The sequence below is a fragment of the Pinus tabuliformis genome, chromosome 2_2, assembly GCF_031772625.1.
Source record: "Pinus tabuliformis cultivar Carrire ecotype Pingquan chromosome 2_2, CPIR1, whole genome shotgun sequence".
Taxonomy (NCBI): Eukaryota; Viridiplantae; Streptophyta; class Pinopsida; order Pinales; family Pinaceae; genus Pinus; species Pinus tabuliformis.
Window position 1 is genome coordinate 354452465 of NC_142300.1, and position 17746 is coordinate 354470210.

The window sequence follows — 17746 nt, forward strand, 5'->3', positions numbered from 1 at the left end:
TGCCTTCCATATTGCAAATATATTATGGATTTTGCAATAAGACTTGTGACAAACTTCATTCTAACTTTTGTTAATAGACTTGTATTAAGACTTCGATGCAATAATTTTAAGGGCAATGGTTCTAGAGTGACATCAAAATCGAGATCTAACTTATCATCATAATTCAATCTCTTCTTCAAAAAGAAATCATTCTTGACATAATTAAGGTTCACAATTTACCCAATCGAAGAGAGGACATTGCATCATGTTTAAACTTATATCTTGCATTGTATCATGGTTTATTCACTTGATGCATTAGTCCATCAATCCTTGTATTGAATCAAATTTCATTCTCGATGCCCTTCATTGCAACACCTTGATGATCTTTATTGAAGGCTTTCTAAGGAGCACTTTGATCCTTTTGATGATTTTGGTTTTCAGTCTTAGAGAGGAATATGTCCTCTTCTTCACTTAGAGATTAGTATGAGCTTATACAATGAATCTTAATATAAACATGCTTGGAAGGTTCAATCAGTCCTGAGGAGAAACTTGACTTTGTAGTCTTATCTTCATGTCAATGCTTGACCTTGTGGCTTCAACATTCCAACAGACTTGAATTTTCTTGCTTAAGCCGATTCTTAGATTTGATGATAAATTATTGTATTAATGCTCCTTCCAATAATCTATGCTATCTGAGAGTCATCGATCGAGGTTCTTGGACTGAGGTGAATTTTTGTCCTTTCGCCTAATTTCAATCTCAATATAATATTCATAAAAACTTCTATCTTTATTTTTCATGCTCTTATATACCAAACTTTATCATAACCCTTTCCACAGAGACATACCATAGAGATTTCATACAATACCACAAAGACAATGAAAAACCATAAATGCCAAGTCATTCCTTCACAATAGTATTCCATAGGCTATCTAGAGATGAGGCTTAGTATTTACATGTAGAATAAGCTCTCCATATGGACTTTGGACATTTGCTCATATATTGGATGGCAACCAAAGACCTCAGACTTCACATAATAATAATCTAAAACTTGATTACCTTACTTAGCGAAAGTAAAATCAGACTTGTCACTGATATTTCTATAGAGAGAATAGGCTCATATTATCTTCTACAAATTTGGACTATCTTCTACAAAGATGTGAATTTGAATTTCCTTCACATTGACTCGAGCTACCTCAAGCTTAGATTTGTGCACTGAAGCTCAGATTACTTGGAGTTACTCAGACTTGTTCAATAAATGAAATAGTCTGAAACTTGATTATCATACTTGGAGGATCAGATTTGCTTTCATATAGAAGAGAGGAAAGAATATGTCATTATTCCATAGAGTCTTAGATGCATCATAGTTCCATAGATGCTTGAATCCTGTCACGGAGATATCCATAGGGAGGAGGAGGCTCAAACTTGTATCCTCATCATTTGAACCATAGAATGGTAATTTGGACTTCACATAGGGCTTAGATGTCACAAAAATATGCCATGGGATAATTTAGATGTCATTTAGACGTTCCTTTAATAAAGTACATACTTTTAGTCCCTTCCACATAGATGAGCCACGAACCTACGGTTCTTCTTTCTTAGAAATATGTCACACAGAACTCGACCCATCATTACAGAGATAACTTGGTCGACTAAGACTGATCTTCAACACCACCAAGCTTTGATAACATGTTAATTTTTCTAGATGTAGCATTCTAGAACAATTTTCTTGCAACATAACTATTTCTAATGTTTCATTAATATTAATTCCATATAACATTCAATATCATCAAGTAGTTATACATAAGAAACATTCAACAATTAAACATGAAACAATAGTAGAAATCACAATGACACAATGAGACAAGAAACACAGAAATTTACGTTAATGGCTAGGGAAAAAAACACAAGGGAAAAACCCAGAAATATTTCCTTACGAGAGGGAGTTAAATTCATCAATTAATCCAGTAAAAAATAAGACATCAAGATAACAGCTAACTAGAACAAGACCTCCTAAAAGTGCCAATCCATCAAGCCATCCCTTCTTTTGATTTTTTGGCCTTCTCTTTCTCCTTCTATCTTTGTTGCAATAGAGATAAAATAAGTGATCATGTGATGTACAAATGAGGATAAGTGGTCTCCTGTCAATATTCTTCAAAAGGGGGTCGAATGGGTGCTTCTAAGGGGACAGTTGTGGGGTCATTAATTCAAATTTGATTTTTATTTTTCCTTTATTAATGAAAACACCAACCATGGCTACTAAATTTCCAACAATTCTACCTTCCTCAATAGTGTCATTTTAGGTGAAATGAGGAATAAAAGAAGGTTTACATAAGCATAAAACGACAAAGAAATTCATATCATTAATAATTCTAAATCATAAATCATAACAAAATCACATTCAAGGCATCTAAACTAGATGTTTAAAAGACAGTGCTAATCCATGCTCTAAAGCAATCTTAACTAAATCTATTATAGGCAATGCACATACTCAATTGTACAAACCTAATAATGAATACTACAAAATAAGATAAATATCAAGGAATTTCAGAAGAACTACCTGAGCCTTTTCTAGAAAATATTTTGATAGTTTCTTTAATTTGGAATATTTAAGGTGAGATTAATGCCCCATTTATCATTATAAGAGTTCATCAAGCAGTCATATTTAGGCACTCTAAAAAAATCAAAATTCATTTAAACTTGTAAATTCTTGTTGTGCAAGTAAAGATCTGTACAATTTACTATTTAATATTTAATCATTTAATATTTAATCATAGTAGTGAAATTAACCTAAAAACCATTCACAATAGCATTCACACATAATACAACAATATTTTTTTAAAACCCTCAAGTGGAATCAACTCCATTTATTATTGGTCTTCGAGAAATGCCAACCATTGAGTATTTACATTTGCAATTTCACACATTTGAGATTCCACGTCTATTGCGTTGCATTTTATAATGTCTAATGATCCTAGGAATGAATTCAAATCCCACCCTTTATGTAATGAACTTCCCTCTACTATGGTCTATAACAAATATCCATGGTTAATTGTGATCTGTTAATTGGATTTCTCATCCATTTATCCAATCTCGAAATTGATTAGAGGCCTTGAGTGTGCTTTTGTTATGACTTATGATTTAGAATTATTAATGGATATGAATTTATTTGTCGTTCTATGCTTTTGTAAACCTTGGTTTTTTCCTCACTTCACCTAAAATGACACTATTTAGTTATGCAACTAATATCCATATGTTCTACAAAAACATTAAGTTCTTAACTTATGCACTCGTATGCTAAGAAAGATTGAGATTTTTATATTAATTATGCAATGCCTTTGCCAAGAGTTTATATTCTTATAACAATGCATTTAGTAGTTCAGAAAGGTACCTCACATACATTCCTAAATTAATTCTATTTTTACTAGTTTTGTGTTTTCACAAGTATTATTTTGTCATAAGGGAATATGAACTTTTCTTTCCTAAGAAAGTTAAGCCATTGAAGAAACATAAAGGAAAAAATGAGTCAATTTCTATTCCTATTCAAGACAAACAAGAAAGGATCAAATTTGATGTTCTCTTGACAACCTATGAAATGATAAACTCACATAATACAACTTTAAATAAAATCAAATGGGAGTGCATGATAACTACCCTAATATAGAAAATTAATTATGTTGCATGCATTGAATTAATTAAATGAAATTTTATGTTTCCTTGAAGCTTATATGCAAATAGTTGAGGAAGTCATGCGCTTAAGAATGAAGATTCTAAATTTTTTCAAACTTTGAAACAATATACAACAAATGATAGAGTGTTGTTAACTTGCAATGTAATGAAAAAAATATTTTCAATATTGTTATCACCTGGATTGAACCTCATGCTGAAGGGAGGCAACGTCAGGGTAACCACAAACCACGCTTAGCCAAGTAGCTAGCCCTACTAGGCCAAGAGAGGGCTCTCTCCTAAGGATCTCAGACAAGATGACTGGATCAAGAAAATGATATTAGGCTAGGTAAGGTAGCACAAGTGTTGATTTGATTTTGAAGGGTTTTGTTGGATCAGGAGGAGCCAAACAGTTAGGGCAAGGAAATTAGGTCAAAATTGCAAGATGTTTGATGGGTCAAGGTAGGCACAAGGCTCAGCACTCTAGGGTTTGATGGATGAGGTGAAAGATAGGTGAGGAGCTAGAAAGAGTATGTAAACCACATGGATTCTTCCTAAACTGAGGAAAACACGGACTGTGAAATGTCTACCCAAATCAGAGCATAAAGATATGGATTCTACCTCTTAGACTTGTATACATTCACATAAAGGCAATGAAATGATGAAATGGAGTCAAAAGTACATTATAATAGAAGAACACATAAGAAAAACTGAACTAAACATCATACCACATGGATCCCAAAGAAATAGCTGCAACTTTTCATTAATCTCCTGCTAAAGATGATACAAAATCATGTCTACTCAAAGCATAAGCATCTAGCTGAGTCCAACCATTTACAATGAGAAAGAAGAAGAAGATATAGAACTCAATTCAACCTCCTCCCATCCTTAGGGGTCGAATCCCTAAGATGAGGAACTAATCCATCAAAAACTGAACAAGAAACTAGAATCTAGGCAACCTAACAACTTGCCTCTAAAAGGGAGGAAACTTATTCATTTGTCCCCAAGATAACTTTTGATCTAATGAATCTACCTTATAGTAACTATTATACATCCTATTTACATGCCTAGTTACCATTTACATCAATAAAAATATCATCCATGAGAGAAAACCCAAAATTACAGTCATGGCACAGTGAAGTGAAAAGTTCAGGATAAAATTTCTCTCTGCGCAGCACCCATGCTCTATGCGCAACGCTTTTTTCAGGACCAATTTGGAGGTCTTCCTGGTGTCCAAATTGATCTCATGATAGCTCATTGGAAATCCTTTCCTATCTTCTTTCCAAATCTGCCTTTAATTTCCCATCTGGAGTTGATTTGACCCCTCAAAAACTGATTCTCCTAAGACTGCTTCTGTGGCTCAAAAAGAAGGCAAAAAGGTCATTTTTGGGTGTTTTTTGACCTTTTGATTGACTAGTTCTACTCTAAAAGCTTAGAAAATGCAAAGGGTGAATGTACTCATCATTGTGAATCCAAAAATTCTGACCGTTTCCTCATTGGATACCACTAGGAAAAGCGCAGCGCCAGTGGCACTGCGCATAGAGCCAAAATTTTGGTATCAAAAATTGTTAAATTATCCAAAAAGAAAAAATTCTTCAAAACTTACTCAAAATTTGTGGAGAGCACCACCATCAAGTGTCTTGGTTAGCCAAGGAAGCTTCAGCAAGCAACCTAAGCCTATCACCCTCCTTTTCTCCTTTGAGTGTTTCTTTTAGCCTTGTCTTCATTTGCTTGACTCTTATGTTAAAAATCTTGTTCTGAGTCCTGTAATGTCAAGCCATGTGCCTGATGATTTGATTGTCCCCGTTGGCCCTTTGTAGCAGCTTCTCCAAATGAAAATTGACCTTGTTAAGCCAAGTTTCTCTATCCTCCTCAATCTCCTTCTCAAGCATTTGTTTTGTAGTCAAGGTGGCTGGGGTTTCTTCTTCTTGCATTACTGACTTGCCTTTGTCACCTTGCCTCTTTGCTTTGAGAAGTTCCAGCTCCATGAGGACTTGTTTGTCACTTAGTTGCTTGTTCTCTTGCTCAAGGTATGAAATGACATACTTAGCTCTCGCCAAGTTGTCCATCAGTGCTTGGATCTGTGCATCTTTTTCCCTTATGGTTATATTTTCATTTGTTGCCTCATCTTGAGCCTCCAAGTCAACTATCTCAATGCCATGATGGATGTGTGGCTATTATGGTTCATCATCTTCCATCAAATCAAATTCCCTTTCCTCTTCATCATTGAGGCTTTCCTCCAACATCTTTTCCTTCCCTTTATGCATCTATTTCACCTGTTGTACCTGTTGTGTTGATGAAGAAGGCAAAGCCCCTTCCACAGTTTGTGGAGCAAGCATTTGCCTATGAGCTGATGAAGAAGGAAAGTCCCCTTCCACATCAAGTGGAGTAGACACTTTCCTATCTGTTGCAAACAAATTTCTAGCCCCTCTCTAATATGTTTGGTGGTTCCTCTTTGATGATTCTGCCTCCCTTATGTGGTTTTCTCTGATGCTGAGGTTCATCTCCCAAGCTTTCACTGCCACTGTTTTCCTCCTCCTCGTAATCTTTATCCTTTTTATCCATTTTTGTTGAATTTTGAAGTTCTAAAACCCTAGAGAAGGTAATCAAGAAGTGAGTTATTGTGAATAGGAATAGGGGAAGGGGAGAGGAGCTTGTGTGATGTAGGATGAGATATATATGATGTGAGATTGAGGAGGGTATTTTTTGGTAGGGACTCTTTAGTAAATAGGGGTTTAAGGATTTTGTTTGAGGAATTTATGGTATAGGGGACAGGTGGAGGGATTTGTAGGCAACCTAGGGTTTGAAATTTTAAATAGAAAACCAACTTCAAAATCATGAACTGAATGCCGGGAGGATAGTTCAAGGAGTGCACTTACTTTTTTAGAAGTTCTAGGTGGCAAAAGAACAATTTGGATGATTGATAGGGTGGTTTTGGTGCTTGTTGGACCTATGTGAAGCACCTTGTATAGGTGTGCAGCGCTTCGGCTCTATGCACAACACCGTGTAAAATTGCACTGGAAAACATGCCCTATGCGCAGCGCTTCGCCCCTATGCGCAGGGCTCTCTCCTCTATGCTCAACACTCCTGCTCTATGCGCAGTGCCTTTTTTCATGCACGTTTGGAGGCTTTCCTAGTGTCTAAATTGATCCCATGATAGTTTGTTGGAAAGGTCTCTCTCGTGGCTACACAATGGACCTATCAAGCACTGAAAATGATCAATTATAGTCCCTAAAAAGTCAATTCTCCCAAGACTGGTCAAAAAGCGCAGAGTGAGGGTGCAAAAATGATGCGTTCTTTTGCAGGAAACTTTTGGAGATCTTTATCAACTCCAAATTGAGTTCCTAATATCTCATTGGAAATATATTTGTGTCTAGCTATCATTTGAATCATAAAAAAATTCATTTGGAGACTCCAGATAGAAGAAAAAGTGATTTTTCCAAAGTCACTCCAAAAGTGCAGCAACTCTCTTGTAGCAACTGTATTTTTGGCATTTCTCTAAAACCATGATACCTGTGTAAATTAAAGGAGGTTTTTCATCCTTGACCTATTATGGACAAAAAACTCTCACTTTTGCCAAATTCATCCCTGTTTGGTCTAAAACATAGTTTGAAGAAAAACCGGCCCTATGTGTGGCAAATGATTTGTCCCTTGGAATGACTTCTTGAAAAATGATGGAGACATGATGTTTATGAGTTGGAATGTCCTCATACTTGCTGAAATGACCTCCCATATGCCTCATATACCCAGATGTCTCTGATTACATAGCCAACCCTAGCTTAATGGGTGAGGAAATTAGGGTTTAGTGCTTGTGGAAAATGATGATTTGGACACCCTTTGGAAAAGACAACTCCCTTTGGAATGCACTTAACCCTTTCAAACTTTACCCTTTCACTTGACTATTTCCTTTGACAAATTGATCTTTTGATGGTCTAGCATCTTTGGAAAGCTGAGTTAACAGCTTGGGATGGTTAAATTATTACATTTGAAAGACATAAAATTACACAATGAAATAAGAATTTCTCTTTACAAATCATCTTCACGTGGTGAAGGGATGTTATTTTATCACCCTTTACTTGCTGGTCTTATGCAATGGAATGGAACCTTGGTAACCCTAATGACCTAATGAAACCTTGCAAAAACCTAAAAGACCTAATGAGACTTTGAAGGACTGAATTTCAAGATGACATAATGACCTCATGACTGATACAAATGGCATGATAAAAATAACTTTATGGATGATGTATAGTCAACAAGACATGAAACTATGCTAGAAAGTAATCACATTTAGGGAAGAGTGATGTTTTTGGACTAGGACTACCATCAGTGACTAATTTTTTCACATGACCTAGTGGAATGATAAAAAAATTCTGAGTGGGACCCTTAAAATGATATGAAAATAGGATTTTTTATCACTGATGGTAGGATGCAAATACTGACACTAACATCGGCCCTATTGGGGATGGAAGCTCCTTGGAGGTGTCAAGAACACTATAGACTAAGTGCCTAACAATGTGTGCCAATATAGTAAAAAACTTAAATTGAAATGCATGACTAAACATTGACAACTTCAAATGACACAAACTAACTCGAAACTGACTTGAAATTGACTGAAAAAATGACTTAGGACTTACTAAATTGAAACAAGTACTTAGAAAAATTATTAATGGCAGTAGACCATCGAGATTTGAGGGCTTCAAATATTGATTACAACCACCTACCTACTGAAGAAATATGTACAATCATGTGAAGTTAACCTTCCAATGTAACCAATCCAGCAGATGGCTACTCACTGAAATTTTTCTCTCACTTTCCCCGAGCAGGCAGAACGATGTACAAGTAGGCAACTCACAATAAAAACTGAAACCAAGGCTTATGCTAACAAACCAGACAAAATCCATCTTCTCCAATGCTTGCAAAAGAATTCTGAAGGGATCTTGAAAATCCTGAAGCACTAGCTTGTCTTGAGATCCAACAGCAAAAATACAAGTACTCCCTTCATTCTGATCTGAAAGAACAGTTGGTTGCTGATTGATAGGAAGGCATAGAGAAGTATAAGCTTCTGTTATTTGAGTGTTGGTTGTAAATTCCTCGAGCATGAGAAATTCTGACTCGATTTCTAGCATACTGTCTCTCTTAGGCTCATACTCCTCAATTTCATAGTCTAAGTCATTCTTAAACAGAAAACGTTCTTCAAGATTATCAAACATGACAGCCCTCATCTTCATGAAAGAAAAAAAATATCTGTTTGCTTATCTATAAATCTAATTTCAAGACTGTCCTCATTTTCAAAAGTGGAAGAAGCTTCACTAACACCTTCTTAACGATGTGAACACTACAAACCTGCATTAGCTTGGGCTGTAACATGACCTTTCAGGAGTTGATCTATCTCATCTTCAGACAGAGGAGATAGTACTTTTTGTTTTCTTTTGCTAAAACAATAATTGTCTTCTTTCCCTCCTAAAGTTTGACAAGGATGTTGAATATCTTCATTAATTTCAAGCAAAGGAGTATATAAATTTTCATTAGACTGCTGATTCATTTCATGTGATTCCTGTTGACTATCAAGATGCAAAATTCCTTCATCTTCAAGCAAAGAGGAAGCTACTGTATGCTGACTATGATCTTGTGTATCGAAGTGATTGGATTTTTGAGACTGTTGTTGAAGGGAAAAATCAGAGAAGGCTTCAATGATTTCTTCATCATCACGATCTAAATCTAGATCTGAAATAACCAACTTGACTTTATCACAATATGAAATTGGAACTTGATTTTCCTGCATATTGTCTTTTGCTATGAGCATATCTGAAATAAGACCTTGTCTTCCATCATTTTCAATTGTACTAAGATCTTGAACCTGCTACAAATTTTCCTGAGCATCTTGATAAGTATCCTCTAAGCTCTCTTTATGCGACTGAAATGGATTTTCATATAGGGATTCCATGATCTCATCGTCCATGAAGTCATCATCTTCATAAACTTTCTCAAGATTTTCAATAAAACTATAAACATGTTTACAACAGTTTTGAACTAATATTAAGGATGGAAAATATTCTTTATACCTTTCAAAGAACATGGTATGAAAATCCTTTAAACAATAAATACAAGAAGGTGGAAAAATTTTATACCAAGATCGGGCTTCACCTTCTAGAGTGGCCATGAATATCTTCATCAACCAATCTTTAGGAAAATCAACCTTCAACTTGTGAGTATGCATGTGAAATCTAACCAGATGTAAAGCAGCATCATTCCTATCATCATCTTTAAACATAGGCAAATTCCTTTGCCAATCTACCTTAGGAATTTTATTTGGGAAACCTAGAATGTGATCTCGGCTCATGGGAGCATACCTTAGAGAAAACGAATCCATTTTGATAATAATGAATTAACCAAGAAATTCTTCATACTACTAGTTCTTGAAGAGTGGAGTTGGCATAAAAATTGTGAACCTTGGGATTTTTCGACACTGGAGTCACCAGGTGAATGATTTCAGCCTTCGCATGCATCTGACCATTTTTCACCATCAACAATCAAATATGAACTTTGATGATCTTTCCCAGAGAAGATCTGTCACCTCTTCCCCAATATGGTCGCCACTATGTTATCACCTAGATTGAAACTCAGGTTGAAGGGAGGCAATGCCAGGGTAATCACAAACCACACATAGCCAAGTAGCTAGCCCTACTAGGCTAGGAGAGGGCTCTCTCCATAAGGATCTCGGCCAAGATGACTGGATCAAGAAAATGATATTAGGCTAGGTATAGTAGCACAAGGTTTGATTTGATTTTGAAGGGTTTTGATGGATCAAGAGGAGCCAAACAGTTAGGGCAAGGAAATTAGGTCAAAATTGCAGGGTGTTCGATGGGGAAAGGTAGGCACAAGGCTCAGCACTCTAGGGTTTGACAGATGAGGTGAAAGACAGGTGAGGAGCTAGAAAGAGCATGTAAACCACATGGATTCTTCCTAAACTAAGTAAAACACAAACTGTGAAATGTCTACCCAAAACAGACCATAAAGATATGGATTCTGCCTCTCAGACTTGTATACATTCACATAAAGGCAATGAAATGATGAAATGGAGCCAACAATACATTCTAACACATGAAAACATTAAAAAAAAAAAAAAAAAAAAAAAAAAAAAAAAAAAACTGAACTAACCATCATACTACATGGATCCCAAAGAAATAGCTGCAACTTTTCATTAATCTCCTGCTAAAACTAATACAAAATGATGTATACTCAAAGCATAAGCATCCAGCTAAGTCCAACCCTTTACAATGAGAAAGAAGAAGAAGATATAGAACTCAATTCAACCTCCTCTCATCCTTAGGGGTTGAATCCCTAAGATGAGTAACTAATCCATAAAAACTGAACAAGAAACTGGAATCTAGGCAACCTAACAACTTCCCTCTAAAAGGGAGGAAATTGATTCATTTGTCCCTAAGATAACTTTTGATCTAATGAGTCTACCTTCTAGTAACTATTATCCATCCTATTTACATGCCTAGTTACGATTTACATCAGTAAAAACATCATCCATGAGAGAAAACCCAAAATTATAGTCATGGCACAATGAAGTGAAAATTTCAGGATAAAATTGCCCTATGCGCAACGACCAAGCTCTATGCGCAACACTTTTTGCAGGATTATTTTGGAGGTCTTCCCGGTGTCCAAATTGATCTCATGATCGCTCATTGGAAATCTTATCCTATCTACTTTCCAAATTTTCCTTTATTTTCCCATTTGGAGTTGATTTGAGCCCTCAAAAACAGATTCTCCCAAGACTGCTTATGTGGCTCAAAAAGAAGGTAGAAAGGTCATTATTTGGGTGTTTTTGACCTTTTGGTTGACCATTTCTTCTCTAAAAGATTAGAAAATTCACAAGGTGCATGTAATCATCATTTTGAATCCAAAAATGCTAATCATTTTCTCATTTTATGCCTCTAGGAAAAGCGCAGCGCCAGTGGCACTGCGCATAGAGCCAAAATTTCTGTGTCAAAAATTGCTAAATTCTCCAAAAAGCAAAAATTCTTCAAAACTTACTCAAAATTTGTGGAGAACATTACCATCAAGTGTCTTGGTTAGCCAAGGAAGCTTTAGCAAGAAAACTAAGCCTATCACCCTCCTTTTTGCCTTTGAGTGCTTGTTTTAGCCTTGTCTTCATTTGCTTGACTCTTATGTTGCAAATGTTGTTCCAGGTCCTATAATGGCGAGTTATGTGCCTGATGATTTGATTGTCCCTATTGGCCCTTTGTAGCAGCTTCTCCAAATGCAAATTGACCTTGTCAAGCCAAGTTTCTCTATCCTCCTCAATCTCCTTCTCAAGCCTTTGTTTTGTAGTCAAGGTGGCTGGGGTTTCTTCTTCTTGCATTATTGACTTGCCTTTGTCACCTTGCCTCTTTTCTTTGAGAAATTCCAACTCCATGAGGACTTGTTTGTCACTTAGCTGCTTGTTCTCTTGCTCAAGGTATGAAATGAAATACTTAGCTCTTGCCAATTTTTCCATCAGTTCTTGGATCTGTGCATCTTTTTCCCTTATGGTTATATTTTCGTTTGTTGCCTCATCTTGAGCCTCCAAGTCAACTATCTCAATGCCATGATGGATGTGTGGCTGTTCTGGTTCATCATCTTCCATCAAATCAAATTCCCTTTCCTCTTCATCATTGAGGCTTTCCTCCAACACCTTTTCCTTCCCTTTATGCCCTTGCTGTACCTGTTGTGTTGATGAAGAAGGCAAAGCCCCTTCCACAGTTTGTGGAGCAAGCATTTTCCTATGAGATGATGAAGAAGGCAAAGTTCCTTCCACGTCAAGTGGAGTAAACACTTTCCTATCCACTGCAAACAACTTTCTAGCCCCTCTCAGATATGTTTGGTGGTTCCTCTCTGATGATTCTGCCTCCCTTATGTGGTTTTCTCTAATGTTGAGGTTCATCTCACAAGCTCTCATTGCCACTGTTTTCCTCCTCCTCATAATCTCTATCCTCTTTATCCATGTTTGTTGAATTTTGAAGCTTTGAAACCCTATAGAAGGTAATCAAGAAGTGAGTTATGGTGAATAGGGATAGGGGAAGGGGAGAGAAGTTTGTGTGATGTAGGATGAGATATATATGATGTGAGAGTGAGAAGGAGGGTATTTTCTGGTAGGTATTGTTTAGTAAATAGCGGTTTAAGGATTTTTTTTTAAGGGATTTAGAGTATAGGGGATAGGTGGAGGGATTTTGTTTAATGGATTTAGGGTATAAGGGATAGGTGGAGGGATTTTTTTTGAGGGATTTTTTTGAGGGATTTAGGGTATAGGGGATAGGTGGAGGGATTTGTAGGCAACCTAGGGTTTGAAATTTTAAATAGCAAACCAACTTCAAAATCATGAACTGAATGTCGGGAGGATAGTTCAAGGAGTGCACTTACTTGTTTAGAAGTTCTAGGTGGAAAAAGAGCAATTTGGATGATTGATAGGGTGGTTTTGGTGCTTTCTGGCCCTATGTGTAGTGCCTTGTACAGGTGCGCAGTGCTCGGGCTCTATGCACAGCGCCTCCTGCTCTATGCGCAACACCTTTTGTTAGGCCACTTTTGGAGGCTTTCCCATTGTCCAAATTGAGCACATGATAGCTCATTGGAAAGGTCGCTCCCTTGGCTACACAATGGAACTATCAAGCACTGAAAATGATCCATTTTAGCCCCTGAAATGTCAATTCTCCCAAGACTGGTCAAAAAGTGCAGAATGAGGGTGCAAAAATGAAGCATTCTCTTGCAGGACACTTTTGGAGGTCTTCCTCAACTCCAAATTGAGTGAATGATAGCTCATTGGAAATATATTTTTGTGTAGTTATCATTTGAATCATCAAGAAAGTCATTTGGAGACTCTAGATAGAAGAAAAAATTGTTTTTCCAAAGTCACTCCAGAAGTGCAGCAACTCTCTTGTAGCAACTATATATTTGACATTTATATAAAAAAAATGACACCTGTGTAAAACATGAAGGAGGTTTTTGATCCTTGGCCTATTATGGACAAAAAACTCTCTCACATTTTCCAAATTCATCCATGTTTGGTCTAAAACATAGTTTGAAGAAAAACCGGCCCTATGTGTGGCAAATGATTTGTCCCTTGGAATGACTTCTTGAAAAATGATGGAGACATGATGTTTATGAGTTTGAACGTACTCATACTTTCTGAAATGACCTCCCATATGCCTCATATACTCAGATGTCTCTAATTCCATAGCCAACCCTAGCTCAATGGGTTAGGAAATTAGGGTTTAGTTCTTGTGGAAAATGATGATTTGGACACCCTTGGGAAAAGACAACTCCCTTTGGCATGCACTTAACCCTTTCAAACTTTACCCTTTCACTTGACTATTTCCTTTGACAAATTGATCTTTTGATGGTCTGGCATATTTGGAACACTGAGTTAACATCTTAGGATGGTGAAATTATTACATTTGAAAGACATAAAATTACATAATGAATAAGCATTTCTCTTTACAAATCATCTTCACATGGTGAAGGGATGTTATTTGATCACCCTTTACTTTTTGGTCTTATGCAATGGAATGGAACCTTGGAAACCCTATTGACTTAATGAAACCTTGAAAAACCCTAAAAGACCTAATGAGACCTTGAAGGACTGAATTCCAAGATGACATAATGACCTCATGACTGATACAAATGGCATGATAAAAATAACTTTATGGATGATGTATAGTCAACAAGATATGAAATTATGCCAGCAAGTAATCACATTTAGGGAAGAGTGATGTTTTTGGACAAGGACTACCATCAGTGACTATTTTTTTCGCATGACCTAGTGGAATGATAAAAAAATTCTGAATGGGAACCTTAAAATGATATGAAAAGAGGATTTTTGATCACTGATGGCAGGTTGCAAATATTGACACTAACAAACATTTTAGTCATCTTTAAGGGTTATTTATTTTATTTTTCTTTCAAATCTATGCCTTCACGACCTCTTTGTTTCTAGACCTATCAATAGAACTTGTATCTTTCTGTGATTTTATATCTCTAAACCAGCTACTGGAAGTATTTTTTCATTTATGCTAAAGAATCATACACATTTTATTTTAAGATTGATGTATGTCATGCATATCAGTAACATATGGATGTCCCTTGTAGGATCTTTTTCATCATATCTTAGCCAATTCTGGTGGTGATGTTCATCTTTGTGGTGCATTTTTCTTTATATAATCAATTTCAACCTATATCTTTACTGCCTATGCTTTTTTTTTTTTGGTTTGTGTGGGGGGGTTTGGGGGGGGGGGGAAGTGTTAAGTATGATGTGTACCATTATTATAGTTTTATGGTTTTCTACATAATCTTTATGTCTTATTTCATTCTCTACTCTTAATTATTTCTTTTGTAGTTGCATCCAATGTAGCATAGGTCCCTTTCGTACCAATGTAGCTTTGTTGGTTGTCTTGTCAGTATCCCTCTTAGCTTGCTTAGATTGCCACTTGGTCCAACATGATAAGGACTTTATCCTCATAAATCCATTTGTTATGATGATACTCCTTCAGCTCCCTTTTGAACTCCCTTGTCTCTTCCATAACTGATATCCTTCATGCAACCATTCCCTTTCTAGTCTCAAGAACTTTTGGCTCTTTGGTGGATGCTTCATTCCCCTTGGTCCCAACTCTAACCCCACATCCCTCTCACAATGCCCATTTTTCCTCTTTTTCTTCATCCCTTATCATGACACCAATCATCTCCTCTCCAAGCCCACAACCCCTTACCTTGTCATCCTCACCAAACCCCTTTGACATTGCTTCTAGCTCCCCTTCTCTCCCATGCACTTCCTTAACCTTTTTCCACCTTATATTTCCCTCTCAAAGTTATTGAACCTATCCAAACACATCCATCTCCCTTGTAAGCCCCATTTTCCATTTTCTATACCATATTCTCTACCTACCTTGAAAGTATCATAATTGTTCGTAACAATCTTGGCTCTATTAAAAGTTACAATAAGCTCTAATTTGCAATGGAACTTTTATGTTGGATCCTTTTCTTTGATAGTCAAAAGGTTAGAGAATGTGATGATTAGGACAAGGATAAAAATTGATCGATCAAATTCCTTGAATTCAAATGTCCCTCTTTGGAATTTACCATTTAGGCAAGCTAATTTAAAACAAGTTTGGTGAGGTTTAGGGTCGAGTTCATAAACAAGTTAAAATTCGTAGTCTAAGACCTCACAAAAAATATAGTTTCAAGTAGAATTCAAAACATGGTGTCAAAATCACTAGTTAAGGAAAAGAGAAAAGAGAAAACCCCATCTCTTCAACTCCTTCTTGGGGCTACTATCTCATTCAAACTTCAAATTTTTTATTTTGAAAATTTGTAGGAAGAAATGTGAATACAACACATTTTTGAAGAAAGAAAAACAAATTTAGTAGAATATCTCAAACTGTTGGATACAAGTTAAATGGAAGAATACTCCCCCACTCATTGAGGTTGAAGATGTATTCCATGCCAATATTGATCGACAGTGCCTTAGGTGGGCTGAGGAGTTGAATCCATGAGTGTGAGCTTCCCACCCCATTTCCCTTTCTCTTTGGATTCTTTGTAGGTAAGTATTATTTTTGTTCAAGATATGCTTGATTTAAAGGACCTTATGTTGGAGCAGACATGGGTTAGCTCCAAAATAATGTTTTTCCTTCATTTTTGGACTATAGGGGATTAACATATATCCTTGTGGGCTAAAAGGTGAGTTCATCCTTGCAATTAATTTTATGGGATTATACCTTATGAGATCACAATTTGAAAATCTCTAACAATCTAGATAACAAATTATGGTTGTCGAGGAAGAAGGAAAATCGGTTGTTACTCATGATCTGAAAGAAATTATTCGGGACCCCCCTTCCTAGATTTTCCTGCCCATGGTTATCCAACTGGCATCCTTGGTGTGGAGGAGATGCATTGAATTTTGTCTCTATTGATTATTGGAGGTGCAATGGTTCATTATGTTCTTCTCTAGTTGTTTTATATGATGTTTTTTCCTCTCAAGAACTCTTTTTTCTCATTGAGATCCACTTGTACCCCAGGTGAGCACCATGTTCAATTACAATTTATCATTGTACACTGTCTTACATACAAGGAGATTCCCATTTTGATGATGTTAGGGGATTTAGTGATGTAGCGTATCTTATTCAATTTTCTCTTCAAAATTGAGATTTAGTGGTATCCTCCAATGCCGAGGGTTGGTTTGTGTGTACTTGATTTCATAGAGGTTACCTTTAATATTAGGAAATTTTGATTACAATGTGTTACTTCCATCCAACTTTCTTGATTTTTTCACTTCACATGGAGTTCAATGGGGAATCTTTAATCAACGTACACCAAAATATTTCTCATTACTCCACATTAGGTGATTTCATCCTTTTGGGGAATTTCAATGTATGCATAATGTCCTTATCGGGATTGATTTGATGTCTTTTGTCTTCAATAAATTGATCAGGTCAAATTGGGTCTTCATAGTGTTTTAGATGATGGTTTAGAACCCCTTTAAGCATATAGGAGAGAAATTTTGATTTTCAATTTTTTTTTTAAATAGTGGCAATGATGTTGTTCTTTCGATCTTGGTTCTGATGGCCCAATTAACATGGAGACTATGGAAATATTTCCAGATGAAAACAGATCACATTAGTAAACTGACCCCACGTCCTGTCAGACATCCAAAGCCATGAACATGAATAATATGGCCACTTTTTTGAAATAAAAGGGCCCATTTTGGATAGACTGACTCACCAACCTATCGATAATTTGATGGAGATGTGTAGAGTTTTCAAATGATGGCCTTCGCCTTAGAGACACTAGGTCAACACATCATTTGTTGAATTTACGATGGCTATGAGGAGGGATTTTGACCAAGACCTTTGACTTCAATGGCCAAGGTTCCAATGATGGTTTGCATCAGAACTCCAGTGAAATTTTGGGATGTCTAATTTTTTACCATACGACATGTGATGTTTACTAGAATTCATATTTTTTGTGAGATCAACGAAAGGGGGTCGAAAGAGCGACCAAAGGTGGTAAAAAATTGAGTGAATTTGTGTGTAGTAAAATCATTCCAAGAATTTAAATGATTAAATTGTT